We start from the raw sequence: 17,173 nt of genomic DNA, 5'->3' as shown, positions 1-17,173 counted from the left end.
ATTATGAGTAGAGTTGAGCGAACACCTGGATGTTCGGGTTCGAGAAGTTCGGCCGAACGTCCCGAAAATGTTCGGGTTTGGGATCCGAACTCGACCCGAACTTCGCCCCGAACCCCATTGAAGTCAACGGGGACCCGAACTTTTTGGCACTAAAAAGGCTGTAAAATAGCCCAGGAAAGGGATAGAGGGCTGCAAAAGGCAGAAAAATGTAGGTAAATCCCATGCAAACAAATGTGGATAGGAAAATGAATAAAAATAAAAAATAAAAAAATTTAAATTAACCAATATCAGTTGGAGAGAGGTCCCATAGCAGAGAATCAGGCTTCATGTCACCCACCACTGGAACAGACCACTGTCAGATATTTAGGCCCCGACACCCAGACAGAGGAGAGAGGTCCCATAGCAGAGAATCAGGCTTCATATCACCCACAACTGTAACAGGCCACTGTCAGATATTTAGGCCCCGACACCCAGACAGAGGAGAGAGGTCCCATTGCAGAGAATCAGGCTTCATGTCACCCACCACTGGAACAGGCCACTGTCAGATATTTAGGCCCCGGCACCCAGACAGAGGAGAGAGGTCCCATAGCAGAGAATCAGGCTTCATGTCACCCACCACTGGAACAGGCCACTGTCAGATATTTAGGCCCCGACACCCAGACAGAGGAGAGAGGTCCCATTGCAGAGAATCAGGCTTCATGTCACAAACACTGGAACAGGCCACTGTCAGATATTTAGGCCCCGACACCCAGACGGAGGAGAGGTTCATTCAACTTTGGGTTGCCCCGCAATATAATGGTAAAATAAAAAAAAGAGGATTGAATGAAGTGCCCTGGAGTACAATAATATATGGTTAAGGGGAGGTAGTTATAAATGTCTAATCTGCACAAGGGATGGACAGGTCCTGTGGGATCCATGCCTGGTTAATTTTTATGAACGTCAGCTTGTACACATTGGCTGTGGACAGGCGGCTGCGTTTGTCTGTAATGACGCCCCCTGCCGTGCTGAATACACGTTCAGACAATGCGCTGGCCGCCGGGCAGGTCAGCACCTCCAAGGCATAAAAGGCTAGCTCTGGCCACGTGGACAATTTGGAGACCCAGAAGTAGAATGGGGCCGAACCATCAGTCAGTACGTGGAGGGGTGTGCACACGTACTGTTCCACCATGTTAGTGAAATGCTGCCTCCTGCTAACACGTTCCGTATCAGGTGGTGGTGCAGTTAGCTGTGGCGTGGTGACAAAACTTTTCCACATCTCTGCCATGCTAACCCTGCCCTCAGAGGAGCTGGCCGTGACACAGCTGCGTTGGCGACCTCTTGCTCCTCCTCTGCCTTCGCCTTGGGCTTCCACTTGTTCCCCTGTGACATTTGGGAATGCTCTCAGTAGCGCGTCTACCAACGTGCGCTTGTACTCGAGCATCTTCCTATCACGCTCCAGTGCAGGAAGTAAAGGGGGCACATTGTCTTTGTACCGGGGATCCAGCAGGGTGGCAACCCAGTAGTCCGCACACGTTAAAATGTGGGCAACTCTGCTGTCGTTGCGCAGGCACTGCAGCATGTAGTCGCTCAGGTGTGCCAGGCTGCCCAGAGGTAAGGACAAGCTGTCCTCTGTGGGAGGCGTATCGTCATCGTCCTGCGTTTCCCGACAGCCACGCACCAGTGATGGGCCCGAGCTGCGTTGGGTGCCACCCCGCTGTGAACATGCTTCATCCTCCTCCTCCACCTCCTCCTCATCCTCGTCCTCCTCGTCCTCCAGTAGTGGGCCCTGTCTGGCCACATTTGTACCTGGCCTCTGCTGTTGCAAAAAACCTCCCTCTGAGTCACTTCTAAGAGACTGGCCTGAAAGTGCTAAAAATGACCCCTCTTCCTCCTCCTCCTCCTGGGCCACCTCCTCTTCCATCATCGCCCTAAGTGTTTTCTCAAGGAGACATAGAAGTGGTATTGTAAAGCTGATAACGGCATCATCGCCACTGGCCATGTTGGTGGAGTAATCGAAACAGCGCAACAGGGCACACAGGTCTCGCATGGAGGCCCAGTCATTGGAGGTGAAGTGGTGCTGTTCCGCAGTGCGACTGACCCGTCCGTGCTGCAGCTGAAACTCCACTATGGCCTTGCTTCTGCTCGCACAGTCTGTCCAGCATGTGCAAGGTGGAGTTCCACCTGGTGGGCACGTCGCATATGAGGCGGTGAACGGGAAGGCCGAAGTTACGCTGTAGCGCAGACAGTCGAGCAGCGGCAGGATGTGAACGCTGGAAGCGCGCACAGACGTCCCGCACTTTATGCAGCAGCTCTGACATGTCAGGGTAGTTGTGAATGAACTTCTGCACCACCAAATTCAGCACATGCGCCTGGCAAGGGATGTGCGTCAAACCGGCTAGTCCCAGAGCTGCGACGAGATTTCGCCCATTATCGCACACCACCAGGCCGGACTTGAGGCTCACCGGCAGCAACCACTCGTCAATCTGTTGTTCAATACCCCGCCACAACTCCTGCGCGGTGTGGGGCCTGTCCCCCAAACATATGAGTTTCAGAATGGCCTGCTGACGTTTACCCCGGGCTGTGCTGAAGTTGGTGGTGAAGGTGTGGCTGACTTGATGAGCAGGTGGAAGAAGAGGAGGAGGAAGCCGAGTAGGAGGAGGAGGCTACAGGAGGCAAAGAATGTTGCTCTGCGATCCTTGGCGGCGGAAGGATGTGCGCCAAAGAGCTCTCCGACTGGGGCCAAGCTGCCACTACATTTACCCAGTGTGCAGTTAGGGAGATATAGCGTCCCTGGCCGTGCTTACTGGTCCACGTATCTGTGGTTAGGTGGACCTTGCCACAGATGGCGTTGCGCAGTGCACACTTGATTTTATCGGATACTTGGTTGTGCAGGGAAGGCACGGCTCTCTTGGAGAAGTAGTGGCGGCTGGGAACAACATACTGTGGGACAGCAAGCGACATGAGCTGTTTGAAGCTGTCTGTGTCCACCAGCCTGAATGACAGCATTTCATAGGCCAGTAGTTTAGAAATGCTGGCATTCAGGGCCAGGGATCGAGGGTGGCTAGGTGGGAATTTACGCTTTCTCTCAAATGTTTGTGAGATGGAGAGCTGAACGCTGCCGTGTGACATGGTGGAGATGCTTGGTGACGAAGGTGGTGGTGTTGATGGTACATCCTCTGTTTGCTGGGCGGCAGGTGCCAACGTTCCTCCAGAGGCGGAGAAAGAGGCCGAGGCAGCAGCAGAAGAGGTAGCAGGGGGAGCCTGAGTGAGTTCCTTGTTTTTAAGGTGTTTACTCCACTGCAGTTCATGCTTTGCATGCAGATGCCTGGTCATGCAGGTTGTGCTAAGGTTCAGAACGTTAATGCCTCGCTTTAGGCTCTGATGGCACAGCGTGCAAACCACTCGGGTCTTGTCGTCAGCACATTGTTTGAAGAACTGCCACGCCAGGGAACTCCTTGAAGCTGCCTTTGGGGTGCTCGGTCCCAGGTGGCGGTGGCCAGTAGCAGGCGAACTCTCTTGGCGGCGGGTGTTCTGCTTTTGCCCACTGCTCCCTCTTTTGCTACGCTGTTGGCTCGGTCTCACCACTGCCTCTTCCCCCGAACTTTGAAAGTCAGTGGCACGACCTTCATTCCATGTGGGGTCTAGGACCTCATCGTCCCCTGCATCGTCTTCCACCCAGTCTTCCTCCCTGACCTCCTGTTCAGTCTGCACACTGCAGAAAGACGCAGCAGTTGGCACCTGTGTTTCATCATCATCAGAGACGTGCTGAGGTGGTATTCCTATGTCCTCATCATCAGGAAACATAAGTGGTTGTGCGTCAGTGCATTCTATGTCTTCCACCGCTGGGGAAGGGCTAGGTGGATGCCCTTGGGAAACCCTGCCAGCAGAGTCTTCAAACAGCATAAGAGACTGCTGCATAAGTTGAGGCTCAGACAGTTTCCCTCATATGCATGGGGGTGATGTGACAAACTGATGGGCTTGGTTTTCAGGCACCATCTGTGCGCTTTCTGCAGAAGACTGGGTGGGAGATAATGTGAACGTGCTGGATCCACTGTCGGCCACGCAATTGACTAATGCCTGTACCTGCTCAGGCCTTACCATCCTTAGAACGGCATTGGGCCCCACCAAATATCGCTGTAAATTCTGGCGTCTACTGGGACCTGAGGTAGTTGGTACACTAGGACGTGTGGCTGTGTCAGAACGGCCACGTCCTCTCCCAGCACCAGAGAGTCCACTAACACCCCCACAACCATGTCCACGTCTCTTACTAGATGTTTTCCTCATTGTTACCGTTCACCACAATAAGAAAAAAATTATTTGGCCCAATGTATTGAATTCAAATTCAGGCCTTTTTTCTACAGGCACCTAACACTATCTGGCTATCTATTACAGGCACAGCAGTAACCACAGATTTAGCTGAATATAAATTGTAGGCCTAGTATTTAGGCCCTGGATGACAGGTATCCCTTTACGGACAGAATTACACTTGGAGATGCACGGTAGCGTGTGAAGTTATTGAGGATGACCCTATCAGCACTTGAATTTGCACCTTCAATGTAATATACCCTTTCATGGATAGATTTAAACTTGGCCTGCTACAGCAGAAACCACTGATTTAGGGAATTGCTATTTTGGGAATTGAATTTCAACTCAGAACAAAAACTGTGCTTTGACGGACACTAGAAAACTTGACCAGCCACAGCTGGAACACCAGATTTAGGGTATTGCTATTCTGGGAATTGAATTTCACCCCAGAAAAAAATATATCTTTTGCCAGACAGCAGACAGTATTACAATTGGCTAGCCACAGCTGAAACACCAGATTTAGGGTACTGCTATTTTGGCAATTGTATTTCACCCCTCAATAAAATAGCAAGCACAGCCAAGCCCCTGATGTAGGATATAGCAAAAAAACAACAACACACTATTGATGGTTAAATGGACTTGGTGGCAGCTTGTGCTGGCGCACCACAAGACACAAAATGGCCACCGATCACCCCAGAAAAAGTGACAGAAAAACGCTCTGGGCAGCCTAAAAACAATGAGCAATTAACTAGCAGAAGTTGAATGATACACAGCTGTAGATCGATCACTTCATTAAGTGTTTTTGATGAGTAAATCCCTGCCTAATCTGATCCTAACAGCAGCAGCTGCATCCTATCCCTACACTGATCAGAGCAGAGTGACGTGCGGCGCTACGTGACTCCAGCTTAAATAGAGGCTGGGTCACATGCTGCACTGGCCAATCACAGCCATGCCAATAGTAGGCATGGCTGTGATGGCCTCTTGGGGCAAGTAGTATGACGCTTGTTGATTGGCTGCTTTGCAGCTTTTCAAAAAGTGCCAAGAAAGCGCCGAACACCGAACCCGAACCGGGACTTTTACGTAAATGTTCGGGTTCGGGTCCGTGTCACGAACACCCCAAAATTCGGTACGAACCCGAACTATACAGTTCGGGTTCGTTCATTCCTAATTATGAGCCCAGGAGACTTTCTTACTCAGTGTGTCTATATGTGCGTTCACCTAGAGACAGCTGCCAATCATTGGGTGAGACCACCCAGAAGACTTTGCTTAGTTCCTTCTGTTCTATAAGACAAAATGTTCAACAGAACTGGTTTATATTCAACATTTAATTGAATCATTTATATGATCTTTAAGAGTATGTAAATGATTTGTAAGTCCTTCAAAGAATAACTTCTGAAAGTTACCCATCAGCACCCATAAATGATTGAATAGCTGCCTAGAAGTAGTTGTCCTTGTCAGAAGGAAACTCTGCCAGATCTCTATGCTCATAAATTATAAAACAGAAGGTCTGACAATGTATATATAAAGCAGGAACTTTTGCCCTCTATATTTGGCAGCCACAAAATGCAGGAAATTTCCTCAGAGGATTATTTATTTTGTATTTATTTTAGTAATAAAATGAAGCAGTCCCACTGGTGCCTTATCTATGTCTCTAAAATCTTCATCATTCTATATATGCTGCTGTATTCTTGACATTTGTTTAACTTCTAGTGGTAGTTCCAACTTTGAAAAATTTGACCCTAGTAATATTTTTTTCCTGGAACCCATCCAGTTCCATATTTATTTACTGACAAACTACATAGAAATATTTCTCATATAAATGTGCTTGTTAGCTCTTACAATCAAGATTTGTAGAAACATATGCAAACACAGGGAGAACATACAAATGTCATGCACATCCTGTGCTTGCATGTTTCAACTCCTGGACCCCAGCGCTGCAAGGCTACTAAGCCACAATCTTGCCAGTGTAGTATAGCATAGTCATACAATTGTGTGCAGGAGCTAGGACCAATGTTATGTTCTAACATTCTACCAAGGACATGGTTACTGGTTCTTAAAACATCTCCCAGGACCACATTCCTGTGTGGAGAAGTGTACAGTCATATGTTCTGACAATTCAGCCTTTCTTTATTCAGTTTAAGGCCTCATGCACACAACTGTTGTGTTGTGGTCCGTTTTTCACGGATCCGTTGTTCCGTATCTGAGTTTTTTTCCCTCTGATTTAAGTCCTCTTCCGTTCCGTTATTCCACAAAATATATCCGTATGGTTTCCGTATGCCGTTTTTTTTGCAGATCGGAAACAGTAACTTATTAATCACCAAACACATGAGCAATATGGGCTGGGTATAGCATCTCTATAGTATGGATCTGCAAAATAGGGATGAAATACGGATGACATATGGATGTCTTCCGTGTGCGTTCCGTGTTTTTTTGTGGACCCGTTGACTTGAATGGGGCCTCAGACCGTGATTTGCGGACAATAATAGGAAATGGATTGTACACCGAGTACCTTCCGTTGTTTTTGCGGACCCATCAAAGTGAATGGTTCCGCATATGGTCCCCCCCAAAAAACGGAACGGAAGCAGAAAGAAAATATGTTCGTGTGCATGAGCCCTAAGAGACAGTTCTTTTAGATTTTTTGCTGTGTATAGGTGATATAAATGTATATGCATGCCATGTGTTTATTGTACTCTGTATAAATGGTTTTGTATCCCATACTGCTTGTTGCTATTGTTTGAACTGCACTATTTGCTTTGGCCACTAGATTTTGCTGCCACAGCGGAACAGGATGGTTATAAAAGAACTGTGTTAGAGGAAGTACAGTAACCGCTCTTTCACACGAGTGAGTTTTCCATCTGGATGCGATGCATGAAGTGAACGCATAGCATCTGGACTGAATCCTAACCAATTTTTTTCATGCATTATCTCTGCATTAATCACAGCGTGTTCTATATTGTCTGTTTTTCACGCAGCCCTAGCTACATACAGGTGAAACTCGAAAAATTTGAATATCGTGCAAAAGTCCATTTATTTCAGTAATGCAAATTAAAAGGAATTGCATTAATGCAGCTTAAAATTTTAATATTGTGAAAAGGTTCAATATTCTAGGCTCAAAGTGTGACACTTTAGTAAGCTAATTAATCCATAACCCCTGAGCAAAGGGTACCTCAAAATTGTGAGGAACCATAAGCTGCAAGCCATAATTATCCAAATTATACCAAATAAAAGCTTGAAATATCTTGCTTTGCATGTAATGAGTCTATCTAATATGTTAGTTTCACCTTTTAAGGCCTCATGCACACGACCGTTGTGTGCACCCGTGGCCGTTGTGCCGTTTTCCGTTTTTTTTCGCGGACCCATTGACTTTCAATGGGTCCGTGGAAAAATCGGAAAATGCACCGTTTTGCAGCCGCATCCGTGATCCGTGTTTCCTGGCCGTGAAAAAAATATGACCTGTCCTATTTTTTTCACGGCCAACGGTTCACGGACCCATTCAAGTCAATGGGTCCGTGAAAGAACACGGATGCACACAAGATTGGCATCTTTGTCCGTGATCCGTGGCCGTAGGTTAGTTTTTAGACAGACGGATCCGAAGATCCGTCTGCATAAAAGCTTTTTCCAAGCTGAGTTTTCACTTCGTGAAAACTCAGAACCGACAGTATATTCTAACACAGAAGCGTTCCCATGGTGATGGGGACGCTTCTAGTTAGAATACACTACAAACTGTGTACAAGACTGCCCCCTGCTGCCTGGCAGCACCCGATCTCTTACAGGGGGCCGTGATCAGCACAATTAACCCCTTCAGGTGCGGCACCTGAAGGGGTTAATTGTGCTGATCACGGCCCCCTGTAAGAGATCAGGGCTGCCAGGCAGCAGGGGGCAGACACTCCCCCCCCTCCCCAGTTTGAATATCATTGGTGGCCAGTGCGGCCCCCCCCCTCTATTGTAATAATAGGTTGGTGGCCAGTGCGGCCCCCCCCTCCCTCTATTGTAATAATTCGTTGGTGGCACAGTGTGCGCCCCCCCCTCCCTCCCTCTATTGTAATAATTCGTTGGTGGCACAGTGTGCGCCCCCCATCGCCCCCCCCCTCCCTCTATAGCATTAACAACATTGGTGGCCAGTGTGCGGCCTCCCATCTCCCCCCCCCCCATCATTGGTGGCAGCGGAGTTCCGATCGGAGTCCCAGTTTAATCGCTGGGGCTCCGATCGGTAACCATGGCAACCAGGACGCTACTACAGTCCTGGTTGCCATGGTTACTTAGCAATAGTACAATAGTAGAAGATTCATACTTACCTGCTGCTGCGATGTTCGTGTCCGGCCGGGAGCTCCACCTTCTGGTAAGTGACAGGTCTGTGCGGCGCATTGCTAAATGAACTGTCACTTCCCAGTAGGAGGAGCTCCCGGCCGGACACGAACATCGCAGCTCCCAGGTAAGTATGAATCTTTTACTATTGTACTATTGCTAGTAACCCCCTGCCACCAATGATCGGGGGGGGGGGGGGAGATGGGAGGCCGCACACTGGCCACCAATGTTGTTAATGCTATAGAGGGAGGGGGGGGCCAATGGGGTGCGCACACTCTGCCACCAACGAATTATTACAATAGAGGGAGGAAGGGGGGGGCGCACATTGTGCCACCAACGAATTATTACAATAGAGGGAGGAAGGGGGGGGCGGGGGGGGGGAACACTGTGCCACCAACGAATTATTACAATGGAAGGGGGGGGGCGGCACCTGAGGGGTTAATTGTGCTGATCACGGCCCCCTGTAAGAGATCGGATGCTGCTAGGCAGCAGGGGGCAGTCATGTACACAGTTTGTAGTATATTCTAACTAGAAGCGTCCCCATCACCATGGGAACGCCTCTGTGTTAGAATATACTGTCGGAAATGAGGTTTCACGATCTAACTCATATCCGACAGTATATTCTAACATAGAGGCGTTCCCATGGTGATGGGGACGCTTCAAGTTAAAATATACCATCGGATTGTAGAAAACTCCGATCCTATGGTATATTAACTCCTGACTTTACATTGAAAGTCAATGGGGACGGATCCGTTTGAAATGGCACCATATTGTGTCAACGTCAAACGGATCCGTCCCCATTGACTTGCATTGTAATTCAGGACGGATCCGTTTGGCTCCGCACGGCCAGGCGGACACCAAAACGACTTTTTTTTCATGTCCGTGGATCCTCCAAAAATCAAGGAAGACCCACGGACGAAAAAACGGTCACGGATCACGGGAAAACGGAACCCCGTTTTGCGGACCGCAAAAAAATACGGTCGTGTGCATGAGGCCTAAGTTTCATTACTGTAATAAATTAACTTTGCACGATATTCTAATTTTTTCGAGTTTCACCTGTAGAAGTGAATGGGGCTTGTGTGAAAATTGGAAGGTGTCTGGATGCAATGCATTTTTCACCAATGTAGATTACTATTAGTTTTTATTTAAGTGCATGAAAAATGCATGCAGTCCAGTTACAATCTGTAAAAAACGCACACACAATCAATAGCAGATAAGTAGCAGAATCAGTAGCTGTAAACAGGTCAGTCTTGGTGGCAAAGTTCTAATTTGTTGAGAGTGTAAGTATTTGAGTCAGGTTTTTCTGCTGCCCATTGCCTTCTATGGAATCCACAGTCAAATCTGCTTCTTAGAAGTAACATGGCACTTTTCAAGCATCTTTCAAATCAGCTACCATTCTTAAACGTATCCATTTTTATCCAGATACTTCCTACTTCCTTTGATACACTTCAAATCTTTAATTAATAAAAGAAAGGTTTCACAAAAACATGTCTTTTGTAAAAGAAAAAAAAAAAAACAGACACAAACGTGTTGAAACATATGCACATCTGAAAGTGTATACGTAAAAAATATGTATCCACTTGATGTACAGCAAAAATGAGACGTGAACAGCCCTTTAGAGAAGCAGGCTTGTCCCTCTGTTGGGATACACTGTGGATATGGTGATGAATCAGAAATCATGATGCAGTTCTGTGTGGAACTGAGAATGGGAAGCAGTACAGCTACTTTGACAAGTGGGACCTGAAGTGTGGAGTCACACAGCAGATGTTAAAATAGCAAGTGGCCAACAGTGGATAAAAGACTGATATAGCAGTGCTATATAGAAAGTACACTGTGTAGTCTACTGTCTTAGTAGCAACGGCTGGAATGTGTTATCAGTCCAATTGTTTAGCTCTGAGTCTTTGGGAATAGTCACCCCAGTATGGGAAGCAATGTTGGGGACAAGCTTGGAGGAGGCTATAATTAGCCTTGAACAAGACTTGTCTGGTTGAGGTAGACAGAGAGCGGTGGCATAGTGAGAGCCTTGAGAGTTATAGCCCTGGAGTGGAAGCTATCTTACTGCGAGTATCACAAAGTCACCTGTCCATACTCCAGCAGCTCAATCTCTGCCTTTAGCGCGACAGTGCAAGGACAGACACACTAATAAGGCATGTACTATGGTGACAAGACAGTGTCCTTAGAAACAGGGTGTAATGCTCTTTCTCCCCATGCAATGTCCCACTAAGGGCCACACCTGGGGTATCCCTTGCCCCTTAGGAGGTTTCTACGAAATATGTACCTCTTATAGAGCAAGTAAACGTGACGCCATCTGCGGTTAAGCAGCGGAAGCACAAGGCTCCCTTTGTAGATGGTAATGTTGGTACCCAGAGGTAGGATTTCCAGAGTGGTGCAGGGTGGCCTACAGTCTCTGTAGATGTTATGTACACATGTCACGGTGTTCCTACCTGGATATCTTTGGATTCCAGACGTGATGTGGTCCGAAGCAGTGCAAAAGGGGTAGGTGAAGTTGGATGGTGAGCGAGTAGAATAAATGGAGTCCAGACTTTGTAATAACATTGAACAGTTGCTTTTACTTGGCATAAATTGGTAATCCAAACAGCTTCCAAACAATATATTGGTCATCAGCAGGTATTGGCTTAACTTTGGCAGGCAAATACTTCTCTGCAACAATCTCAGCTCTGCTATGCGGTAGCTCTCTCAGCTCTGCTATGCTTGGCTGTATATATAGGAAACTCTGCCTCTTCTGCTGGAACTTAAGTTAGCTGTAGTCTGTAGTCTGTCTCTTACTTATAGTCCTAGGAACTTCTTGTCCTGGATTTAGAGTACCTCAAGCTTCGGCTCAGCTTGGGTGAAGGCATTGCAAGCAACCATGTAGATATCGCAGGCAAGGCCAGCATTCAACCTCTCCCTAAGGAGGGTAGACTAGACACATCCTGTCCCCAAGGAGGGGAAGGCTAAACTGCCCCTAACCTCCTCCAAACACAGAACACCTCCCTCTAGCTACAGAGGGCTGGAAAGAAGCAGAAGGTTCCTCTCCATAGAAACTAATACTGCCAATGTGGCCACTATCTGCTGGTAGACCAGGTTATTACACTTGAACATAACAGTTTCAGGAATAAGTATGCACATTATTACGCAATGACATAAAATACATTAGATGTTATGCATTAGCACATAGAAAATGATAGCAAGGTGCCAAAAGAAGTGGTAATGGCACTCCGGGTCATTACATCCACAGCAGGTGTGTGCTGGAGGAAATTAGCAGTGGGATGATTGCTCAGCTGCTCTATTACTGTGTGCTAGCTTTTCTGACTAATAGGTCATGACTCGGCGCTCCATTAGGTTCTGACCAGTTGCTGTGTTGCTAGTTGCTACCTAGGGCTTGAATTGCAAGTAGGTAGGGAAAGCAGACTGGGTTCTAGGTCAGTGCTCACTGTCCATGTTTGTCCTTACCTACAGGCATTACACTACATACAGAAGAATGTATACGCATAGATTTGTTAAGGGAAAACCACTTTAAAAGGATTGTCTGAGTTAAATAATAAGCTTATCAAACAGTGTAAAGCGAGAGAAATAGGGGCATTTATTAATTCAAAATTGTTTATTAACCCCATAATGACCACATCACGTACAGTGATGCTTTAAACCCATGCCATTGTAAATGTACTATGTGTGTTAAATGCTCCTGCAAGCTAGCAGGAGAAGGTTGGGTCACAGCAAACTGCTTCTGTTTTGTCTGTTGTCCTTTGCACAAAGCTGTGCTGTGCAGTGAATTGAGGCATCAATACTATTAGACTGGGCACTGCCTATTTTGGACCCCGCTATCACAGTTCAACTCTGCCTGAGAATAATCGTGGCTGTTTTCACTTGGAACTGTGGTTTCTTTGGATAGAAAATATTAAAAAATAAACACAAATTTTTTTAAAAAAAATTCAAATGATGAAATAAAAACGGACGCTACTTGCACCAATGCTAACATTCCCTATTGTGTACCATAACAAAAGAAAAATGGAAATAAATATATGCAAAAAAAATAAAAAAGGAAGAAGAGAGTTTTCTAGTTTTTTCATGATAGTTATCCATATTCATTAGCTAGACATGGTAACTTACATGGTAAGTGTTCGCCCAAAGTAGCTGTAAACTTTTTCAAAAACAAGTATGATGAACTATATAAAAATAAATGCCTAACCTGATATGTTTAAATTGAGTAAAATTGTCTCATGTGAAATAAGGATTTCCTATTAAAGGAAGAAACGTAGACACACAAAAGGATGTAAAACTAATTTCCTTTAAATACATTGCCTGGCATCTATTGTACCGTGAATGTTTGCTTAGTATTTATGGGAACAGCTGAGTTTAGTCATTTACACTATATATTCCCATTGTTTACATGCACATATATTACATACAAAAAAAAAAGTAATTACAAATTTATAACATTGAATCATTGAGATGGAAGAAGGCGATATATTCCAGCATATAATTTCCATATAAATATAGTCTTTATTTCATCTAGTAAAAACAATCCAAACAGCAAAGCATATAATACATAACCTATGCATTCTGGGCATATAGCTCACTTTTACTCATGGTTACAAGTGGGAATATGACCCTTCCGGTTTATATACTGTATGTGTTAAAGCCAATGAAATGTAAAAGGGGAATCGTTAAGGTGACAGTGCAAATCTGTTAGCTTCCTGATAGTGTTGAGTGTATTGATGCATCCGAAGTGGAATTTGATCCAAAGTTTAGGAAAATTTCGATTACCTGCAAAACTTTTTTTGCGCTTCATGGTAATGAATAATTTTTCCTAAAATGGCGGCTAGAGTTGTCTTACAAAGAATGGCAAAAAATACACTCGCCTCATCCACTTGCTTGCGCAGAGGCAGTCCGCTCCTCTCAAGTGGAAAAGACCCGCCAAAGGACCTGCGCTGAGCGTGATGACGTCACCACCCGCTTCCATTGAGGTCACGTGGTGACATCACCACTCTGTGCCCGCCATTGACTTGAATAGGTCCATGATCTGCAAGATTTAGTCCGCACCACAAAAAAATAGAACATGTTCCATTTTTGTGCGGTACGGAGGCATGGATCAAAATCTTGCAGTTTGCAGACCCATTCAAAGGATACGTTAGCATGCTTGAGCCCTTAGTTTGAAGTCTGCAGGCAATGTGAGTACAACCAGTTTATACACTATGACTGAGGTAGATATTAAGAAAGCCATAACATTCCAAATAGCTGTCACTGAAAACCTAAAATATACATTTTAATTGGTATCATGTTGTCTGAATAAATGGATAAGAGGGGCACACCAACAACTAGAATCACATTGGACACCAGCCAGTACGCAAGTATAACTATTTATTAGTAACACATCAAAATAGGGTGAGGGTCCTCAAAAATCAATCACATTAAAACATGCACATTTAATAAGCATAAAACCATTGGATGGTAATATCGTTAGATACAACAATATCACTGATGGATAGTATAATGTTAGCTGGATCGTAGAAGTTTGTATATATGTGCGGTCTTATTTGGAAACAATTCAGGTGCGCAAGTCTGATGCGCAATGTCTCTCTTAATATTAAGGGTTCAGGCTAAGCCGATACTTGCAAATGTATATAGAGTCTTTGTAGTACTTTATCTTCACAGCATCATACAAGTAGTCTGCTGCTAGACTGTACTGTGTATGGACACACTACTCACTGTTCCGATGCGGTAGAGCGGCCGATCCCTCGTGCTTCCTGAGGAAGGAGTCACTGCCAACTCCGAAACGCGTCTGGTGTACACAAGTCTCGAGTAAAGAAAGAAACCGCAGGCTACCATCTGCGCACCACCTTTGAATTTTCAGAAGCGCTTCTACACAGCGGACAAGAAGAAACATAGGACCTGCTGTGTCGGGATTAAAAGACACACAGTAACGCAGAACAACGTATTGGGTCCTGACTACTACTTGACCCCGGCGTCTAAACCTATTGTTTGCCTTGTCTTGGGGATCTACTCACCTGTATAATCAAGCGGATCGGAACTCAGATCACCGGTGCTGTACCACGTGGGACGCCACGCTAAGCACGAGGGATCGGCCGCTCTACCACATCGGAACAGTGAGTAGTGTGTCCATACACAGTACAGTCTAGCAGCAGACTCCTTGTATGATGCTGTGAAGATAAAGTACTACAAAGACTCTATATACATTTGCAAGTATCGGCTTAGCCTGAACCCTTAATATTAAGAGAGACATTGCGCATCAGACTTGCGCACCTGAATTGTTTCCAAATAAGACCGCACATATATACAAACTTGCTACGATCCAGCTAACATTATACTATCCATCAGTGATATTGTTGTATCTAACGATATTACCATCCAATGGTTTTATGCTTATTAAATGTGCATGTTTTAATGTGATTGATTTTTGAGGACCCTCACCCTATTTTATTGTGTTACTAATAAATAGTTATACTTACGTACTGGCTGGTGTCCAATGTGATTCTAGTTGTTGGTGTGCCCCTCTTATCCATTTATTCAGACAACTAAACCTCTTTGAAAGATTGGGGATATCTTTTTTAGGGGGAGCACCCATTCCATGCTAATAGAGGGTGAGCCAATCCAACCATCCAAACTTAATTGGTATCATATTAATCTGATCTATTTATTTATGAGACATTACCATCAAGGCACCTCAATGTGACTGTATGGTGGGCAAAGAGCACCACTCAGGCATATTCTTCTCTACAAACCATGGTGATGGATCATGTGATGAGCGTAGTGACATCATCAAAGGTCCTATTGCTCACAGCACAGATGAAGACAGAAGAGATGCCGGCTGTGCCAACAAGTGGATTAAGGTGAGTTAAATTTTTTTTAATTTTTTTTAACCCCTCCACCCCTATTGTACTATGCATTCTTTATTCAGAATGCTATTATTTTCCCTTATAACCATGTTATAAGGGAAAATAATACAATCTACAGAACACCGATCCCAAGCCCGAACTTCTGTGAAGAAGTTCGGGTTTGGGTACCAAACATGCGCGATTTTTCTCACGCGAGTGCAAAACGCATTACAATGTTTTGCACTCGTGCGGAAAAATCGCGCATTTTCCCGCAACGCACCCGCCTCTTATCCGGGCCAAAAATATGACGCCCGTGTGAAAGAGGCCTTAGTGTAATCAAACAGCAATCCCCATAAATCCCAGCAACACAGAAACTACTAAGGGATTGTCCCATGACTAATATAAAAAATGCAGTAGAAGAACAAACTGTGGACTTCTTAGGTCGCACTGTTGGATGATAGCTCTCAGGTGCAAAGTCACGACTAGAAAAATATACAATAGATAGTGTAACTTTTTATTGGCAAGTTCTTGCATGGACAAAGTGTTTCAGGGTGATTAGGATCCCTTTTTCAAGTCTGTATGGCGAGGTGCTGGTTGTGGATGGAATTCCTCTTAATGCTGAGGCAGAGCAGAGCAGGAGCTAGCAACAAGCAGCATCTGAAAAAGCCAGCTTTGTTCTACTACATTGCTTCACTCCAGTGGTAAGCTGAATTAAACCCTAGAGACCCAGATAGCAGTGGCTGCACCAACGACTCATCGCTCTACTCATAGCACTCACTGGAGTTAAGATGAGCTTAATAAATATATCCCCCTGAGGGGTACATTTTTACTGATTTACCTTATGAGTGCCCTTTCTCTCGTCAGCCACGCTTTTAATGTAAAAAAAATGAGAATAAGGCATCATATAGTACACGGCAATCTCTTTATAAAAAAGATAGAATCAACCCTGTACCTCACATAGATTCAGATATATCCCCATTCATTGCTCTGCTGACAGCACAAGGGGAGTAAATAGTAGTGTAGAAGCAGCACTATGCGGTCTCAGGAAAATGCGTCTGTATCAATGCAGCAGCCTAACCGTAGGCCCTTGATCCATCAGGCCATATAGTATACATGTGAGAAAGAAGATGGCTTCGGCAGCATGTCGCAATATCAAAAAGATTCTTTAATCGTACCTCCAGACACAAATGGCAATGTTTCGACTGTACACCAGTCTTTGTCAAGCCTAATGACATACATTCTGGTAGGCATATATATACCCCACACATAAAATACACACCCCATTACATCATCAGTACACATCACTGGGCAATAGAATACACATGTTCATACTACAACTCACAATTAATGACATGTATGCCGGGTCCATGTTGTTCGTCTCGGCGTTCCCTTGTCTGTAATGCGCAGCCGCATCTCGATGTATTTGCATACCGGAAGTATCATGTGTCGCCATGGCTCCCGGCGGTGCCCGTGTCTCTAGCCAATGTACTGCAAGAAGCACTCACTGACGTCACAGCCTGCGCGTCCATCCCGTGACACTCATTCTAGTGCGCGCCTCAGTGCGTCGATAGTATTAGTCACATGGGGTACGCGGCCAATGATGACACTGCGCATACATCGGCACCATGGCAACAATGATGCTCCGGTCACTGCTATTTACTATAAAGTAAACATGTGCAATCCGTATCAAAAAGTGAACAGGTCTATACACTATAGAACCCCTGCCCACACCGATGATCACCTGTATA

Source organism: Bufo bufo, chromosome 5 (genome assembly GCF_905171765.1).
Source record: "Bufo bufo chromosome 5, aBufBuf1.1, whole genome shotgun sequence".
Classification (NCBI taxonomy): domain Eukaryota; kingdom Metazoa; phylum Chordata; class Amphibia; order Anura; family Bufonidae; genus Bufo; species Bufo bufo.
The sequence above is the reverse complement of the archived record's forward strand: the minus strand, read 5'-3'. Positions refer to the sequence as shown.